The sequence below is a fragment of the Pristiophorus japonicus genome, chromosome 2, assembly GCF_044704955.1.
Source record: "Pristiophorus japonicus isolate sPriJap1 chromosome 2, sPriJap1.hap1, whole genome shotgun sequence".
NCBI classification, from domain to species: Eukaryota; Metazoa; Chordata; class Chondrichthyes; family Pristiophoridae; genus Pristiophorus; species Pristiophorus japonicus.
The window spans coordinates 54,752,361-54,768,667 of NC_091978.1; the positions used below are offsets into that span (position 1 = coordinate 54,752,361).

At 49.3% G+C, this 16,307-nt stretch overlaps 1 protein-coding gene and 1 pseudogene across 4 annotated transcripts in view; one reads left to right on the forward strand and one right to left on the reverse strand.

Annotated features, from left to right (window-relative positions):
- The window catches only part of ctif (CBP80/20-dependent translation initiation factor), a 300,050-nt gene that overhangs the window by 13,168 nt on the left and 270,575 nt on the right, over positions 1 to 16,307 (forward strand). The gene's annotated exons all lie outside the window — the stretch shown is intronic.
- LOC139251608 (U2 spliceosomal RNA) lies at positions 1,121 to 1,321 on the reverse strand (annotated as a pseudogene).

Here is a 16,307-nt window from a genome sequence, read left to right on the forward strand (position 1 = left end):
CGCTGCTGCCCTTTCTGTTCTTCCCCAGTCCCACAGCAAATGTTCAGGTGATTGTGTTCCTCTCACTGTCCTCCCATGTCCTGTTTTAGTGCTGGTCACGAGCTGTTTGTTACTGGGGACACAAGCAGCCGAATGGTCATGTGATCAGTGTCACCTTTTTGGAGTCCAGCACGAAGCCTCTGTTTGGTCCTTCTCCCAAAGAAAAAGCAATATTAGGAACTGCCCATTTTATATTACTTGTGCCGCATAGCAAATTGGGTTGCTGATTCTGTACACTGCCCGACAGATTGAATTTGCTCATGTTCTTCCTGCACCCCCCCCCCCCCCCCCTGTATATCTGACTCCTTTCTGTATTACTAACTTTTTTTTGGTCAAATTTAAATTTTACACCTAATGGATAGCAGTAGCTTGAAAACTGCTAAAGTTTGATAGAAATTTTAACAAAGGCAAAATTGCTGTAATCTCAGTCAAACTGCATTGGGGACAAAATAGTTGGCCCAGGAACAGCGAGGTCAGGAAGGCAGGCAAGAATGAACTCTGGTTCCTGCTGCTGTTCACTATCCATTAACTTAACTGGAAACTGTACCTGTGTGGATATTGGATGAACACAGCTCGGCTGTGATTCTAGAATCCTACAGCACTGAAGGAGATTGTTCACCCCATTGTGTCTGTGTCGAGTCTTTGAAAGAGCTATCCAATTAGCCCTACTCCCCTGCTTTTCCCCCATAGCCCTGCAAATGTTTGCCTTCCTAGCCACGATCCCCTCCGTGCTCCCATATTCAGAAGAATAGCCTACCACCAATGCCTGGGCTTGTGTGAAGAATGAGCAAGGTATGGAAGAGTGGCTTTGTGCCAAACAGTGGGATGATGCACTGCTCTTATATGGTTCTGAGGTGTATAGAACAAAGAAGCCCTCGATTCCATCTCTGATTTGCGCTCCGGTGATCTTAGCTGGGATGGGGCTACGATTGTCCTTGGTGTTCTCGGTGAGGGGGGGGACATCTTTTTTTAAAAATTCGTAGCCAATCTTTCCAATTCTTTGTCAAATCACAAACGCCAGAGGTCACCTTGCACACATCAAGGATCACTCTGCGCCAATGCTCTTAGCCAAAAGGCCTAGAGCCACTGCACCGTTCCTGGAAGCACTGCAATACCAGGTTCGTGCCATGGAGGTGGATGGGTCAGGCCCCCCACCCACCTCCTATTTCCAAAAAACATAGGAGAACCACCTTCCTGATCCAGGGAGAACCACTTTGGGGTCATGGTTACTCCCCTGTCAGGTCAGTTACGCATGATCTTAGCCAAAAGGCCGAGAAGCGACATCTGCCAAGTGTCTTGGTCTTGATTGGTATCTAGCTGTAAAGAATGTGTGTGTGTTGAGGATATGATTGTGATATCCCCACGCCTTATTGTTGAACAGTCTGCTGCTGCTCACTGGGTTTATGCAAAAAGAGTGGGCACTTCAGTGAGATGCTGGAGGGGTGCCAGCTCTCATTGAATTGTACCCAGGCCTGTTCAGTCTCAGTTAATTTGGTTTAAAAATGTGACCTATATTGGCATACGTCATTTAAAAAAAAAAACACAGTGCTATTGGTTTAAATGAGTTTATGAGGTATCTCGGGAGAACCGGGGGAAAAAAATCTTTAAAATAATCGCAGTATCAGCATCGTTGATTGATGGGGCTGATCAGAATCAGGCCCTTGATTGTAAAACCTGATTAACTTTGCTGTGTTTTTCTACCCTAACAAGAACATAATCCTTCAGCCTTTCTGTGACTAAACCCCTGAAGAATGCAGCCAGTTTGATTACTTGTTGGTGAAATAAATATAACTAGGAGCTATCTAGTGCTAAGAAATAAAGGAAAGCAGAAAGCTTAAGCCAGGATCTGTAAGATGATCCTGACAGTCATGCATATTTTAGTGATATTGCCTCATTTAGGAAGGAGTCTGTTCCTACCTCCAGGGCTATTAATTCTCTTTCTTATATTCTTGTTTGTTGTGATTTTTTTAATTTTTATTTTGCTTGCTGTTTCTGCTTGAGCATTAGTATAACACTAACAAACAGTGCTAAACACCACATTACAAATGAGCACAGACACTTCCCTGATGGCTCAGTCAGTAAATGTCCTACACCATGAGCATCCCAGGCTAAATAGTTTGCCTTGCTGAGTTATGTGGTCTCCAATCATGGTGAGGAGCCACAATTAACCTCAGTGTTGCAGAGTTGGGGTCAGGAATATTTGGCCAAGGCCCTCGTTCCTGGTCACTAACTGGTAAAGCCACCCCTGTCCAGAGAGTGCACGTGCGGGCAATCGGAAGGACCGGTTTGGACTCATCAATTACGTGCCCACCCCTGTCCCCCGCCCCAACGCCCACTGTTGAAAAGCCTGCTAACACTCACTGTCTTAGCTCACGTATAAACAGCGCCAAGTTAGGTAAGGAACTACAGGGCAGTTGGAGCTGAGGGAGAAAAGGGAATAAATTGTGGTGTGGGGGAGAGGGGATTGAACCTTTTTTATTTAAAAAATGGCACAGTTCTATTTGTTAACAAAAATAGATACTACTTGGGCCAGCTGTCAATCATTAGGACGTGGTGTCACTGCATGGTCAGCTTTAGGGAGTGTAGCTTTCGAATTATGGTTGTCTGTAATGAAGGACCAGGTGTGGTGCTGTATCATCAGCGCAGGACTCTGTTTAACCACAGCCACAGCTGGAGTACTGCGTGCAGTTCTGGTCACCACATTACAGGAGAAATGTGATTAAACTGGAAATGGTGCAGAGGAGATTTACAAGAATGTTGCCTGGACTGGAGAATTTTGGCTATGAGGAAAGATTGGAGATGCTGGATCTGTTTTCTTTGGAACAGAGGAGGCTGAGGGGAGACTTGATTGAGGTGTATAAAATTATGAAGGGCCTGGTTAGAGTGGATAGGAAGGACCTGTTTCCCTTGGCAAAGGGGTCAACAACCAGGGGGCATAGATTTAAAGTAATTGAGGAGATATGAGGGGAAATTTCTTCACCCGGACAGTGGTGGGGGTCTGGAAGTCACTGCCTGAAAGGGTGATATAGGCAGAAACCCTCACCACATTTAAAAAATACTTGAATGTGCACTTAGTGCTGCAACCTACAGGGCCACGGATCTAGAGTTGGAAAGTGGGATTGGGCCGGATAGCTCTTGGTCAGCCGGCGCGGTTATGATTAGCCGAAATGGCCTCCTTCCATGCTGTCAATTTATATGATTCTATGATATTCAAAAATGTGTTTGTAAATCTTAGTGCCCCTTTCCCCATTTAAAAAAAAAAAAAAAATGTTGGATGATGGGTTTGGAAACCTGCACGGTTTGCTTATTCAACAACATCATCATAGGCAGTCCCTCGAATCGAGGATGACTTGCTTCCACGTCAAAAAGTTCACAGGTGTTTCAATGAAGGACCTAATATTCGAGATCCCAAACTAAATCCTAAAGGATGGAAGATGTCTGCGTGAATTTTTTTTAACGTGTGGTGATCGTTGCACACCAGTCACCAGACGGGCTTGACAGAGCTAGGTCTTGGTCCAGTGGCAAGGGTTAGTGGCTTTATTTAATCTCTTAACTGGTCGCATCTCTTTACGTTATTGCATCTGAAAATGTTTTACAAAAAAACTTTCAAAAAATCCTACCTGTTAGTGCGACAACAAGAAAGGACGGAGCGTGAAAACAGGAACTACAGGCCAGTTGCCCTGACATTAGTCATCGGAAAAATGCTGGAATCCATTGTTAAGGAAGTGGTATCAGGACACTTAGAAAATCATAACGTGATTAGGCAGAGTCAACATGGTTTTATTAAAGGGAAATCGTGTTTGTCAAATTTATTAGAATTTTTTGAGTAAGTAGCAGGATAGATAAAGGGGAACCGGTGGATTTGGTATATTTGGATTTCCAAAAGGCATTCGATAAGATGCCACATGATAAGGGATCGTGGGATTGAAGGTAATGTATTAGCATGGACAGAAAACAGAGAGTAGGGATAAACGGGTCTTTTTCAGGTTGGCAGGCTGTAACTAGTGGGGTAGCGCAAGGATCAGTGCTGGGACCTCAGCTATTTACAATCTATATTAATGACCTAAATGAAAGGACCGAGTGTAATGTATCCAGGTTTGCTGACAATGCAAAGCTAGGTGGGACTGTAGCTGTGAGGAGAACATAAATCGTCTGCAAAGGGATATAAATAGATTAAGTGAGTGGGCAGTAAGGTGGCAGATGGAGTATAATGTAGGGAAATGTGAGGTTATTCACTTTGGTAGGAAGAATAGAAAAACAATATATTTTTTTTAATAGTGAGAAAGTTTTAAATGTTGGTGTTCAGAGAGATTTAGGTGTCCTTGTGCAAGAAATACAGAAAGCTAGCATGCAGGTACAGCAATCAATAAGGAAGGCAAATGGCATGTTGTCCTTTATTGCAAAGGGGGTTGAAGCATAAGAATGAAGAAGTCTTGCTACAATTGTACAGGGCCTTGGTGAGACCACACCTGGAATACTGTGCACAGTTTTGGTCTCCTTATCTAAGGAAGGATGTACTTGTACAAAAGCAATATACTGTGGATGCTAGAATCTGAAATAAAAACAGAAAATGCTGGAAATCTCAGCGGGTCAGGCAGCATCTGTGGAGAGAAACCGAGTTAATGTTTCGGTTCGATGACCCTTCGTCAGAACTGGCGAATGTTCAAAAAGAACAGATTCTTAACAAGCACTGAAAGGGGGAGGGAAGGAAAAACAAAAGAGAAGGTCTGTGATGGGTGGAAGGCAGGAGAGATTAGAGAGACAAAAGGAATGATGGGCCGAATTGAAATGGCAATGACAGAAGTTAGAAAAAGGTTAGTCTAGATAGAGTGTGAATGGCGGAATAATGATCAGCTGCCATTGGAGATAGAGAAAAAAACATAAACGCGAGGGGAGAAAGGGAGCCAAAGATTGGCAGTGGTTATGGTCTGAAATTGTTGAACTCGATGTTGAGTCGAGAAGTCTGTAAAGTGCCTAAACGAAAGATGAGGTGCTGTTCCTCGAGCTTCATTGGAACAGTGTCGAAGGCCGAGGACGGAGAGGTCAGAGTGGGAATGGAGCGGAGAATTAAAGTGACGGACGACAGGAAGCTCAGGGTCACACTTATGGACTGAATGGAGGTGTTCCGCAAAGCGGTCACCCAATCTACACTTGGTCTCCCCAACGTAGAGGAGACTACTCCGTGAGCAGCGAATACAGTATACTAAATTGAAAGCAGTACAAGTAAATCGCTGTTTCACCTGGAAGGAATATTTGGGGCTCTGGATAGTGGGAAGGGAGGAGGTAAAAGGGCAGGTGTTGCATCTCCTGCATTTGCACGGGAAGGTGCCGTGGGAAGGGGAGGATGTGCTGGGGGTGACTGCAGAATGGACCAGGGTGTCACGGAGTGAGTGGTCCCTTCGGAATGCTGGGAGGGGAGGGGAAGATGTGATTGGTGGTGGGATCACGCTGGAGGTAACGGAAATGGCGGAGGATGATCCGTTGAAAGTGGAGGCTGGTGGGGTGAAAGGTGAGGACAAGGGGAACCTTATCATGGTTCGGAGGGGAAGGGGTGAGAGCAGAGGTGCGGGAAACAGAACAGACACGGTCGAGGACCATGTTGACCACGGCGGAGCGGGATCCTCGGTTGAGGAAAAAGGAAGACATGTCAGAGGCACTAGTGTGATAGGTGGCATCGTCAGAGCAGATGCAATGGAGATGGAGAAAATGGGAGAATGGAATGGAGTCCTTACAGGATGTGGGGTGGGAGGAAGTATAGTCCAGGTAGCTTTGGGAGTCAGTGGGCTTATAGTGGATACTGGTCGAAAACCTATCCCAGAATGGAGAGAGCGAGGTCAAGGAAGGGAAGAGTCGGAGATGAACCATGTGAAGGTGTGGAAAGGGTGGAAATTGGATGCAAAATGAACGAAATTTTCTAGTTCAGGCGAGAACAGGAAACGGCGCCAATACAGTCATCAGTGTACTGGAAAAAGAGGTGAGGGAAGGGACCCGAGTAGGACTGGAACAAAGAAAGTTCCATATATCGCAGGCATAGCTAGGACCCATGCGGGTTCTCATAGCAACATCTTTAATTTGGAGAAAGTGAGTGGAGTTAAAGGAGAAGTTGTTAAATGTGAGAACAAGTTCAGCCAGGCGGAGGAGGGTGGTGGTGGATGGGGACTGGTTGGGCCTCTGCTCGAGGAAGAAGCGGAGCACCTTCAGGCCATCCTGGTGGGTGATGGAAGTGTAGAGGGATTGGACGTCTATGGTGAAGAGGAGACGGTTGGGGCCGGGAAACTGTTAGTGACATATAAAATTCTGACGGGATTGGACAAGTTAGATGCAGGAAGATTGTTCCCGATGTTGGGGAAGTCCAGAACCAGGGGTCACAGTCTAAGGATAAGGGGTAAGCCATTTAGGACCGAGATGAGGAGAAACTTTTTCACCCAGAGAATTGTGAACCTGTGGAATTCTCTACCACAGAAAGTTGTTGAGTCCAGTTCGTTGGATATATTTAAAAGGGAGTTAGATGTGACCCTTACGGCTAAAGGGATCAGGGGGTATGGAGAGAAGGCAGGAGTGGGGTACTGAAGTTGCATGATCAGCCATGATATTGAATGGTGGTGCAGGCTCGAAGGGCCGAATGGCCTGCTCCTGCACCTATTTTCTATGTTTCTATGTGACGGAAGGCTTTGGAGGAGTCGCGGATGTAGGTGGGAAGAGAGTGGACAAGGGGAAAAAATAGTCAAGATGGGAAGAAATAAGTTCTGTGGGGCAAGAACAGACTGAAATGATGGGTCTACCTGGGCAGTCTTGTTGGTGGATCTTGGGAAGGGGGAAGGAGGTAGAAGCGGGCACTGCGGGGTTGGGAATTATAAAGTTGGTGGCTGTGGAGGGAAGATCTCCAGAGGAGATGAGGTCAGTGACGACCTGGGAAATAATGGTTTGATGTTCGGTAGTGGGGTCATGGTCCAGGGGGAGGTAGGAGGAGGTGTCAGAGAGTTGGCGAGCAGCGTCTGCAAGGTAGAGGTCGGTTCGCCAAACAACAACAGCGCCACCATTATCAACAGGTTTAATAACGAGGATATACTTGCCTTGGAGATGGTGCAACGAAGGTTCATTGGATTGATTCCTGGGATGAGAGGGTTGTCTTATGATGAGAGATTGTGTAGAATGGATCTATACTCTCGAGTTTAGAAGAATGAGAGGTGATCTCATTCAAACATAGAAGATTCTGAAGGGGATTGACAGGGTAAATGCTGAGAGGTTGATTTCCCCGAGCTGGAGTGTCTAGAACTAGTGGACATAGTCTCAGTATAAGGGGAAGGCCATTTAAGACCGAGATGAGGAGAAATTTCTTCACTCAGAGGGTTGTGAATCTTTGGAATTCTCTACCCCAGAGGGCTGTGGATGTTGGGTCCCTGAATATATTCAAGGCTGAGATAGATAGATTTTTGGAGTCTAGGGGAAACGAGGGATATGGAGATCGGGTGGAAAAGTGGTGTTGAGGTCAATGATCAGCAATGACCTTATTGAATTTTTTATCTCCTAATATTCCTGTGAAGCACCTTGGGCCATTTCACTATTTTAAAGACACTATATAGATAAAAGTTGTTATTGAATGGTGGAGCAGGCTCGAGGGGTCGTATGGCCTACTCCTGCTTCTACTTCTTATGTTCTTATCAACAACAACCACAACAATTTGTGATCTTATCAAAACATATGGGATTATGAGGGGGCTTGACAAGGTGGATGCAGAGAGGATGTTTCCACTGATGGGGGAGACTAGAACTAGAGGGCATGATCTTAGAATAAGAGGCCGCCCATTTAAAACAGAGATGAGGAGAAATTTCCTCTGAGGGTTGTAAATCTGTGGAATTCGCTGCCTCAGGGAGCTGTGGAAGCTGGGACATTGAATAAATTTAAGGTGGAGATAGACAGTTTCTTAACGAATAAGGGGTTATGGGGAGTGGGTGGGGAAGTGGAGCTGAGCCCATGATCAGATCAGCCATGATCTTATTAAATGGTGGAGCAGGCTCGAGGGGCCTTCTGGCCTACTCCTGCTCCGACTTCTGTTCTTATTTATATAGCACCTTTAACGTAGTGAAACGCCCCATGGAGCTTCACGGGTATTCCTGTATTCATTTACCAGTCGCATGTAGGATAAACACTTTATTAAAGGAGCATGAGAAGTACATGATGCGATGGCATAAATCGTGCCATTTGCATTTGACCTCATTTGGAAAGACATGACGCACAGCTTTGCTCAATCTCTGGCATAACCAAGTGTGCTGAATATGTTATCTCGTGAGGCTGGCATCTTTAAACAGCTGAGTGGTGTGTGCCCTCAATGTTCGATTGGGCTGTGTAATGGCTGTCCTTCATATGACTCGTGCACCGTACGCTGGCCCTTGCAGGAGTAATGGATCCTATTATGCCAGTGTACCATATAGTGATTTGTTTGTTGTGGCAGCCTGGAGGATTTGACCTGAATTTGCATCAAATTAAAATGCACAATCTCCTGGCTTCAACAAGTTAGCTGATCTTGGGTGGGGTGAGTGGTTGGATGGCTACAATTGGGCTCCATGCCCCTGACGATGGGAGGGGACAACACTGATCGGTCTCCAGTCATCATCATAGGCAGTCCCTCGGACTCGAGGAGCACTTGCTTCCACTCCCAAAGTGAGTTCTTTGGTGGCTGAACAGTCCGATACAAGAGCCACAGCCCCTGTTACAGGTGGGACAGACATTCGTCGAGGGAAGGGGTCGGTGGGGCTGGTTTGCCGCGCGCTCCTTCCGCTGCCTGCGCTTGACCTCTTCGAGTCTTCAACACAAAGAGCGTGAAGAGCTCAATGCCCTCCTGGATGGACTTTCTCCACCTCGGGCGGTCTGCAGCCAGGGTCTCCCAGGTGTCAGTGGTGATGTCACACTTTACCAGGGAGGCTTTGAGGGTGTCCTTATAACGTTTTCGCTATCCTCCTTTGGCTCGTTTACCATGAAGGAGCTCCGCATAAAGCATTTGCTTAGGGAGTCTCGTGTCTGGCAGGCGTACTATGGGGCCTGCCCAGCGAAGCTGATCGAGTGTGGTCAGTGCTTCAATACTGGGGATGTTAGCCTGGTCGAGGACATTGATGTTGGTGCGCCTGTCCTCGCAGGAGATTTGCAGGATCTTGCAGAGACATCGTTGGTGATATATCTCAGTGACTTGAGGTGCCTTCTATACATCGTCCATGCCTCAGATCCATACAGGAGGGCGGGTATTACTACAGCCCTGTAGACCATGAGTTTGGTGGTAGATTTGAGGGCCTTGTCTTCAAACACTTTTTTTCTTCAGACGGCCGAAGACTGCGCTGGCACACTGGAGGTGATGTTGAATCTCCGCATCAATGTCTGTCTTTGTTGATAAGAGGCTCCCGAGATATGGGAAATGGTCCACGTTGTCCAGGGCCGCGCCGTGGATCGTGATGACTGGGGGGCAGTGCTGTGCGGCGGTGACGGGCTGGTGGGGGACCTTTGTCTTACGGATGTTAAGCGTAAGGCCCATGCTTTCATATGCCTCAGTGAATACATTGACACCTGTTGCAAAGTACCCTTGTGAGGATATCTGGTGAAGTTGGGCTGTAATACCCTTTGTGGTAAAATAGGCTTCTGATGCTCAGGATGGCATTTTAAACCCTCCTTCCCTCCTCTTTCCCCCCAGTGGGTGGCAGTTAAATATAGGCAGTAATGCACACCCAGGGATCCCGCGGGAGTGGATTTTAATCTGTTTTCAGCAGGCACGCAGAACAACCACTGGAAGGTGGCGGGGTCCTGCTTTAAATATGCAGATTGGGCCTCCGTGATGTCTGAGGCCTGAGCAGATGGCCAGACCTGCAAGGGCCAGAAGAGTCTCAGTAAGATAAGCTCTAATTTCATTCTAGGTTTCCTTGTGGGCCAGGAGGAACAGAAATGTGCTACAAGGAAGCTTTGAGCCTCCACTGCCCCTGGCTGCCTCCCTCCTCCCCGATCTCGATTGCCTGACAATTTCCCAATCCACCATAGGCCTCCGATAGCCAGAAACGGAGCTCCTGCATGCCGAAAGGCTGACCAGCAACAAGATCCAGCAGTTGGCTGGGCCTCTCACCAATTGTGGTGTTGAAGTCTATTCCCTGCCTCTGTCTGTGTGCCTCGGTCTCTCTCTTTGCTCTGTCACTGTTTTTCTCACTCACATGGACTCTCTCATGCTGTCTTGTTTGCTCATTGTTTGCACTGCTTTCTCTTTCTGTCTCGTGTTCTTGCTGTATCACACACACTCATCTCTCTCTCATGTCTCCCTTTCTATCTGTGTCTGTGTGTGTGTGTGTGTCTCGCTCTCTAACACATGTGCTCGATCTCTGTCTCTCTTCTGTTCCCTTTCAGTGTTTATCCAGCTGCTCTTTAATTCGTCAGAATGTGGCTAGCTTTTTTAGTTATTTACAATGTCTCAAATTGCATCAGAATGTAACGTGCCAGTGACACAGGTGTCAGCATGCCAGTTTACCTGCAGGTGGTGTACTTATGAAATGGGGCACATCTTTTCCCCCCCTCCTCCAACGGGCAGACGTATTGCTTCCACGAAGGAAAGCTGTGCCAGTTTAATCGCATCATGTCACCTGCAGGCAGGGTGCTTACTTTTCCGTATATAATGAGCGCGCCCTTCAAGGGGGAGGGGAACTTTGATCTATTGGTATTCTGTGCTTGTATTGCAGACGCACTTAACCAGAACAGGCCATATAATAATGGTGTGGGTGTGTGTAAATCTGGTCAGTTATTTAAACACAAGTTAAGCTCCATTTAAGGAAATAACTGCTTGTAATGAACGTCTGGGTTTAAAAGGATTGGTGCTGAAATTGGACCTTCCACCCAGCCCCACAATAAGCACATACTGGAGTGAAATTTAACATTTTTATGCTGGCTCTACATTAAGCAACTCTGAGATCCCATAAAAAGACGACCGATGCAGAATGCAGTAGCTTGTGAGTCTCAAAGTCCTGGTGCCTCCATCTTAACATGGTTTACTGTATTCTGGAAGTTTGGAAAGATCTTAAAATGTTCAATGATGCAAGATAATAAAAGGTCTAGTACATAGGTTTTCAAACTGGCATCCCTGGGCCCTCGTTGGTCTGCTAGGAGATCATGAAAGGCTCCTTCTGGTCATTAGATTTTTATATCTGTTGACCTATTAAATCAGTTGCCATGTACTAAGTGTTTTCTGTACCATTGCCACTGAATAGCTGACATATAGGGCCCAAGTTTCCACACGTGCCTAGAACGGCGCAGTCCCGACCGGGACACCCGTTTTTCACGCCACAAAGCGCGCCTAAAAAAATCCTCTGTATTCTCCACCTCCCTGCAGGTCCTCTGGAATAGCTGAAAACAGTGCCGGGACCTCTGCACATGCGCGCTACAGTGGGCACGCAAATGCAGTAGCTCCAGGCGCCCGAAACTTGTGGGAGGGGCCCGAAGCACGCAGCCCCTAGCCCTGGCCGAATGGCCTCACTGGGGCTGCGTGAATAAGGCTCCTCCCACGGCCAGCTCCTGCTCCACCCCCCGACCAGACCCGACACCGCTCACCCCCGCCTCCGGACCGGACCCGACACCCGCTCCCCGCCCTCCCCGGACCGGACCCGACCCGATTCCCGCCCCCCCCCCGGACCCAACTCCCGCTCCCACTCCGCCGCCCCCCCCCCGACTGGACCCGACACCCGCTCCCCGCCCTCCCCGGACCGGACCCGACACCCGCTCCCCGCCCTCCCCGGACCGGACCCGACACCCGCTCCCCGCCCTCCCCGGACTGGACCCGACACCCGCTCCCCGCCCTCCCCGGACCGGACCCGACACCTGCTCCCCGCCCTCCCCGGACCGGACCCGACACCCGCTCCCCGCCCTCCCCGGACTGGACCCGACCCGATTCCCGCTCCCGCTTCCCCCCCCCCCCCCGGACCAGACCCGACACCGCTCACCCCCGCCTCCGGACCGGACCCGACAACCGCTCCCCGCCCTCCCCGGACTGGACCCGACCCGATTCCCGCTGCTCCCCCCCCCCCGGACCCAACTCCCGCTCCCACTCCGCCGCCCCCCCCCCCCCCCCCCGACTGGACCCGACCCGACCTGCGCTCCTGCTCCCGCTCCCCCCCCCCCCCCCCCGACTGGACCCGACCTGCTCCCGCCTCCCGCTCTGACCCCCCCCCCCCCCCCCCACTGGACCCGACCTGCTCCCGCCTCCCGCTCTGCCCCCCCACCCCACCCACCCCCCCCCCCCCCCCCCGACTGGACCCGACCCGCGATCCTGCTCCCGCCTCCCGCTCTGCCCCCCCGACTGGACCCGACCCGCGATCCCTGCTCCCTCCCCCCCCCCCCCCGGGACTGGACCCGACCCGACTCCTGCTCCCCTGCCCCCGGACTGGATCCGACCTGACCTCTCTCTCTCTTCTCTCTCTCTCTCTCTCTCTCTCTCTCTCTCTCTCTCTCTCTCTCTCTCTCTCTCTCTCTCTCTCTCTCCCCTACCCCCCTCTTTCTCTCTCTCTCCCTCCCCCCGAACCGAAGCGAACCTCCCCGACCTGACCCAACGCCACCTACCTGTAAATCTGGTGTTGGGGACGGGCCCTGCCCAGTCTTCGGTCCCGAAAGGCCTGCCTGAAGCACTTTCACACAGGTAGGAAGATGGTTTATTTAATCTTTTCTTTGCTTATAAATGTTTATTCAGGTTGGATTTATTTGTAGAAGTATAAATAAGGATTTATTATAGAATTTAATGAGTTCCCTTCCCCCCCCCCACCTCGTTCTGGGCGCCTAATTTGTAACCTGCGCCTGATTTTTTTTAATGTGTAGAACAGGTTTTTTCAGTTCTACAAAAATCTTCACTTGCTCCATTCTAACTTAGTTTGGAGTACGTTTTCACTGTGGAAACTTTCAAATCAGGCGTCAGTGGCCGGACGTGCCCCCTTTTTGAAGAAAAAATTCTGTTCCAAAGTAGAACTGTTCTACCTGACTAGAACTGCAGAAAAAAAAATGTGGAGAATTGCGATTTCTAAGATAGTCCGTTCTCCACCAGTTGCTCCTAAAAATCAGGCGCAAATCATGTGGAAACTTGGGCCCTAAATGTTTTCCGGAAAGAGACATTTAACTTTTGAACGTGAGGGGAGATTCAGACATTCACGTGCAGGAGATTGTCTGCAATGGGTAATTTCAAGAGTTATGAATGCCAATAAATGCTTACATTCCTGGAGAGTGGCCACTGTGGGACTGGAAATAAATGTCCTACATTACAACAGTAACTACACTTCAAAAATACTTCATTGGTTGTAAAGCGCTTTGTGAAAACTAATGCAAATCTCTTCTCGCTCTTGCTCTCCTTTTCTTCTATAAATTAACTGCAGTTGGATAGCAGCATGGTGAATCATTGGAGGGTCCACTGATAAATTCCAGCCTTATTACAATGGCATCCTGTGGTATTTTGGACTTCTGTTTTGATCAAGCATTCAACCCCATTTTTGTTTGGTATAATGTGGTCAGTTTGGGTACACTTTTAACTTGCTTCATCTTTAATTAAAGGAACCCAAACATTCAAGATTACTTTTCAATGGCTTTCCTCAATATGTGCATCACACTGGTAATTTTTCTTATATTCATTCTTGGGATGTGGGCATCATTTTGGTTATTTTGCCTATCCCTAATTGCCCTTGAGGTGGTGGTAGTGAACCGCCGCCTTGAACCGCTGCAGTCCGTGTGATGAAGGTACTCCCACCATGCTGTTGGGGAGGGAGTTCCAGGATTTTCACCCAGCGATGGTGAAGGAACGGCGATATATGTCTACGTCCGGATGGTGTGTGACATGGAGGTGGTGGTGTTCCAATGCACCCATTGCCCTTTCCCTCTAAATGATGGAGGTCTCTGGTTTGGGAGGTGCTGTCGAAGAAGCCTTGGCAAGTTGCTGAAGTGCATCCTGTGGATAGAATACACTGCAGTCACGGTGCGCCGGTGGTGGAGGGAGTGGATGTTTAAGCTGGCGGATGGGCTGCTGATCCAGTTGTTTGCTTTGTCCTGGTCGTAAAGAACACGTCACCATGACCTTTGCTGAAAAACGAAGCCTTGAGGCTATGTCTTTTGCTGCTCACAGTTTCACATTTATGTCTGTTCTGAAACATTCATTGCACACCTATTAGCACGGTTACAATGATTATTACATGATGCAATGATTAAACAGGGTTTATAGGGCACTGTACAGCTTTCAATTATTCCTCATTGCAGGCCGTCCACACACACTGATGATGTCAGTAACTCTCTTTATTTAAAGTACATTTAAAAAGTCTATAATTTTGCATGACTGATCCATTCACTATAAGCTGTACCTCATAAACACAACTTAACAACTTGCATTTATATTCCACCTTTTAATATGGTAACTCAGGCCTACTTTGGCTGAATGGCTCATAAAGGGTACCCATTAGTAATTTGCAGACTCAAGTTCTGTTTTTTAAAGCAATGTTTTATGATTTTTTTTCTTGCCTTTTAAACTTCCAGCAGTCTTGTACCAAATGCAGGATAGAATAGGCTACCCATTTTGACTTCTGACTTAAAGTGGTGGCTCTAACACTGTTCAGAGGGCAAAGTTGTATGAATAAAACACATTTGTTTAAAGAACTGCTGGAATTAATGTATTGTCTCTGGCAGTTAATACTTAAAAATGTGCTGAAAGTCACACCCTTGCGTTATACCAGCACGTGCACTGGCATTATGGAACGATGTTCATCATCGTAGGCAGTCCCTCGGAATCAAGGAAGACTTGCTTCCACTCTTAAACTGAGTCCTTAAATGACTGAACAGTCCAATACGAGAGTCACAGGTGGGACAGATAAGTCGTTGAGGGAAGGGGTGGGTGGGACTGGTTTGCCGCACGCTCTTTCCACTACCTGTGCTTGATTTCTGCATGCTCTCGGTGATGAGACTCGAGGTGCTCAGCACCCTCCCGGAAGCACTTCCTCCACTTGGGGTGATCTTTGGCCAGGGACTCCCAGGTGTCAGTGGGGATGTTGCACTTTTTCAGGGAGGTTTTGAGGGTGTCCTTGTAGCGTTTCCTCTGTCCACCTTTTGGCTTGTTTGCCGTGAAGGAGTTCAGAGTAGAGCGCTTGCTTTGGGTCTGGCATGAGAACGATGTGGCCTGCCCAGCGGATCTGATCGAGTGTGGTCAGTGCTTCAATGCTGGGGATGTTGGCCTGGTCAAGGATGCTAATGTTGGTGCGTCTGTCCTCCCAGGATCTTGCGGAGGCAATAATTGTTAAGTATGGAAGAACTCCACAAGGCTGAGTACTGTGAGCTAAAACTGAGGTGACCTTAGTCTCTTTGAGCCCAAGTTTCCACAAGAAAAAAAACGGGCGCCCCTCCGAGCTGGGCGCCCGTTTTTCGCGCCGAAAACGGCGCCTAAAAAAATCCTCGGTATTCTGCACCTACTTACAGGTCCTCTGGCCCTCGGCGCAGCCAGCACAAGCTGTGGGGGGGCGGAGCCAGGTCCCGGCGCTGAAAACAGTGCCGGGACCTCTGCACATGCGCGCTACAGTGGGCACGCAAGTGCAGTAGCTCCAGGCGCTGAACTGTGTGGGAGGGGCCCAAAGCACGCAGCCCCTAGCCCTGGCCTAATGGCCTCACTGGGGCTCCTCCCACGGCCAGCTCCTGCTCCCCGCCTGACCAGACCCGACACCCGCTGCCCGCCCCCCCCGCACTGACCCGAGACCTGCTCCCCCCCACCGACCCGACACCGGCGCCCTCCCCCGCCCCGACCCGAGACCCGACCCCCGCTCCCCCGCCCCGACCCGAGACCCGCTCCCCCCCGACTGACCCGACCCGCGCTCCTGTTCCCCGACCCGACGCCCCCCCCTCTCCCTCCCTCCCTCTTCTCCTCCCTCCCTTCTTCTCCTCCCTCCCCTCTTCTTCTCCTCCCTCCCCTCTTCTTCTCCTCCCTCCCCTCTTCTTCTCCTCCCTCCCCTCTTCTTCTCCTCCCTCCCCTCTTCTTCTCCTCCCTCCCCTCTTCTTCTCCTCCCTCCCCTCTTCTTCTCCTCCCTCCCCTCTTCTTCTCCTCCCTCCCCTCTTCTTCTCCTCCCTCCCCTCTTCTTCTCCTCCCTCCCCTCTTCTTCTCCTCCCTCCCCTCTTCTTCTCCTCCCTCCCCTCTTCTTCTCCTCCCTCCCCCTTCTTCTCCTCCCTCCCCTCTTCTTCTCCTCCCTCCCCTCTTCTTCTCCTCCCTCCCCTCTTCTTCTCCTCCCTCCCCTCTTCTTCTC